Genomic DNA, 4,134 nt, shown 5'->3' with positions numbered 1-4,134 from the left:
TTGTCGTGGCCTGACCTGATATGTGCCGCAGTTTCATATTCCGATCGTTTTGATGAATATAAGCTGCATTTCGATGACTGTTGATTGTACTCGCGATGATATTCAGTAAATGGGAATGACCAAATGGTGCCCCTGTTGTTATTTATGCTGCCGGGCTAGTCTCCAAATTGCAACCATGTCACTTCCATTTAATAAGACTTCAAGGGCCCATTTGGACACACCCTCAAAAGGAGGGGCGTCTGACACCTAAATGCTGTTTTGACCTAAACCCCTTCTCATGTTGTGTTTGGATGCACTTTTCCAAACCCTATTTGATCCTCCACTCATTGAAAACCAATTGGATTGGTTTTTGGAAAATCAAACTATGGAGTCAACGGGGACCTGCAGAAGTTGTGTCCAAAGAGGTAACCTAATTGCAGTTAGGGGGACCTGTTCCTCTGTGAATGTATACGAATCATGATTTGCTATTTCTGCTTGATTGAACGAATAACTGCAATTCATTTTTCAAATGAATCCAAACACACTGATTAAGGTAATTGCAATTTGGTCATTTTCTCTACTGTTGAGCTCACCATTGCAGTTCAATTCACTAGTGCATCCAAAATTCCAAATGCAGCAGTAAGGTCTTTACTGCAGCAGGTACAATTCAATTGTGCCGTTTTGATGGCCCAATTGGATGGGGTTCTATCTGGACAAGAACTGTGCTGATGGCCAGAGCAAAGAGGCAAGAAGTGGAAAACTTCTGAGGAGCTTTATACATACTTAAAATACAGATTGTCACTTGTGTCCAATGCCTGCCATCGTCTGACATGATACCATGCCGGTGGGCTGTAGCAGATGGGCCATTCCAAAAACTCTATAGGTCAGGAAGACGTTGAACACAGGTTCACAAATGGATAAAGATGGGCAAAAGGGCAAAAGACCAATGATTTCTGATGTGTTGTGCCATGGGCTGTTCAGTACGGGGCCAGAAATTTTTGGTGGAGACTCCAAACGAAAAAGATGTCGTGGGCAAATCAGGATGAACTGGCCCACATTCGAGTGTCCAGGTCAACAGTCTGGATTACCTGATGATGAACTCTGCTTACTGGAACCTTGAGTGCATATACTTCTGTAGAAGTGAATTGTCTGCAGTTGTTACCTAAAAAGAAAAAAGAGTAAACTGCAGTTGTTCAGAAGATAATTCACAAATGCACCACACATTGCCAATGTGGGTCATGTGCTGGCATCCCTGGTTACCCCAAAAATCCAGCCAATACAGGTAGGAGGTGGTCCATGCTTAGACGAAGAAATGGATGTCACTTTTTATTTCGTCAAGTTCGTGTTCTGAATGTTTTTCTCTGAAACATTTCAATATTCCAGCTGCAGTGCGAGTGGCCGATCTGAAAACCTAATTTGTTCAGCCACGGTGGTATGGTGTAAATTGGCATTAAAGATGCTGTGAATTACTAAGGTCCAGCGCATGATAAAAGAATCTGGGCCCTTAGCTTGGTCTCGAGTGTTGGCTTTAGACCCAACCATGTATCACCTCAGGCCAGCTTATGTATAAAGAATGATTGCTGAGATTTTGGGGCTATGCATAGAACGATGGATGCCAAATTCATAAGCAGGACAGCTAGAAAGATCCAATTCAACACACAAAATTGGAGTCTTATCCGTATGATTTTGGCTACACTCATCGAGCACGAAGGGCCCACAATTTAGATCGTACAGGATGAAACGTGATTCAGGGATTTTATAAAATAACGAGGAAACTTGGATGGAAGAAATACATTAATTGGGATTTTTATTACATTTCTAATATTGTCCGTGATTCTAAGACAAAATATAATTAATTGTACAATTTTAAATAATAGTTGAAAATAGTCCAACAACATTTGGACCCTATGGAGTGTCCCAGGAAATGATAGAAAAGTTGTGTGAGTTTGAAACCCTTAATTAACGCTGATACACTAGCCAAAAGTCTACAAATTGAAAATCCATATGCTTGATTGGGTGGATATTAATGACATTCCTGAGTAGCTTGCGCGGGACTACAGTTGCGTGATCACGCAACAGGTTTGGTCCCTGTTCTTCTCCTTTCACCCATGAGCTTCTTGATACCTAAGTTTTGTAATTCTTCTACTCCAGTAGCTCTAAGTGTTCTAAATATCCAAATAAGAAGGGTGATGGGGTATTTATAGGCACCCACATGTGTGAATTGACAAATGTACGTAGTGCAACCTTATTGTGCGGGTACACATCAATTCTCTATCACGTGATCAACCTTATTGTGCGGGTACACATCAATTCTCTATCACGTGATCACACAATACATGCATGTTGCGCGGTCGTGCCACTGATCTCCCAATCTTATCCTGCTTCCTTACTCCCAATAGCAAAACCCTTTTCTGTCTTCTTTCTTCAGTTGTGCGGTCATGCAACACATCCCTGTTACACGACCACGGGACACATACCTATTGCGTGGGTGCGCAACTGATTTTGTGCCTCAACCATCGATCCTCCTTTGAATTCCATTCAGAGAATGAAAATGAGGGATCGAACATCCATTCGTGCGAACTCTCTTTCCTTAAAAAACTTATATGTTACGCAACCGCACAAAGTGTACTTGTTGCACGATCAGTCCCGCGCAACACCTGTTCAGGCTCCTTAGTCTATATAAACTCGTCCTTTGCCTTAACCATTACTCTTCTATCTTATTCCAGTACTCTGCTAGCTGATTGCGCAACCGCACAACTCTCTTTATGATCTAATGTATTGTGTGACCGCGCAACAACTCACCTAGCAGTACTTGTGTTACCGCGCAACAAATTCTCTTCCAGTCCTCGTCTTTTTGCCTCGGCACAAAATTTTCAAGTATCAGAATTCTGTCAAATTTTCAACTTATTCTTACAACATTCTTGATCTTTTGTAAGCATTTCTCATAAATATCCTGTCACCTTCCTTGAACCAGCTCTTCTCATTAAAAATTTTTCTGACTCCTGTTATCTCTCCTCTGCAATAAATGATGAAAAGTAAAAGGGCTCCTGAGACCTCCTTGGAACCATCCACCCCTACCCATCAAGCTACTAGAAGTCAGGCGACAAGATTGCCTCGGATACTTTAGTCACCACAGGCAGAAGAACGCCCTAGGAAGAGGGCCAGGACTATTACCAGTCATCCTACCTTGTTTAAGAAGTCGACTCCCCAAATAATATACTTCTTTAAAAGAACAATGCACTTACCCAGCCCAATCCGTCAAAGCCATAATCATGGGGGAAATATAAAGACTCCCCCCTCCCCCCGAAGAGGTCGTGAATTGGAGTGGAAAGAGAAGTCAGCCCTCGTTTTTTTTTTTAAATTTTTTAAAGAAGACAAAAGAGCAAGGAGCAGCACCTTCAGGAGAAGATTAAATAATTCAATAAGAAGCACATTCAAAACACTTGGGATAGTGTGAAGGTGTATCAAGATATGATCAAGTTTAACAATCCTTTTAGAGATGAGATGGTCATCATTCCTATGAGCCTCTGTCGTCATCTCTCAATACTTTTACAGCGAACCTACAAACATAATGACTCACAACAAAATTTTTTATACAACCCACTTGGCCATGAAAGAGCCTCAAATCTTGGAGGGTTCCTTGATAGAGAAGAGTTGTGGGCAAATGACTGGCAAGATTTTTCCCATGCGGTCCTTCCAACTCACTTCTTCGAAACTACCCAACAATGCTTCCGCACTCGGGACTCTCTTTGGGGGCATAGAAGAGTTCCGCACTTGCGGCTTCTTGTCTACATGCAACTATTATAATGCTTGTGCCAGATCGATAATCAAGAAGCATTCAGATATCCTGATCAAGATTGACATTTTCAACGAAATGAGAGTCACGTCTGATTATTTTTGCCGAGATGTGACCATATTCAATGGCCTTTTGAATTATTGGTGCCCTACTACTAAATCATTTCACCTCCCCATCGGCGAGGTCAACATCATGATGTGGGATTTATATAGAATGTCCGATCTTCCTATCACTTGCAATTTCTTCGATGAGTACGTGCCTATGAATGAGGAGTTTGCCCGTTTCTCCTCACCAAATCATCAACCGAAAATCTCACAAACAACCATTTAACTTTTTAAAGAAATGACAAAATTTTCAAA

The sequence above is a fragment of the Magnolia sinica genome, chromosome 17 (genome assembly GCF_029962835.1).
Source record: "Magnolia sinica isolate HGM2019 chromosome 17, MsV1, whole genome shotgun sequence".
Classification (NCBI taxonomy): Eukaryota; Viridiplantae; Streptophyta; class Magnoliopsida; order Magnoliales; family Magnoliaceae; genus Magnolia; species Magnolia sinica.
This window is presented reverse-complemented; position numbering follows the sequence as displayed.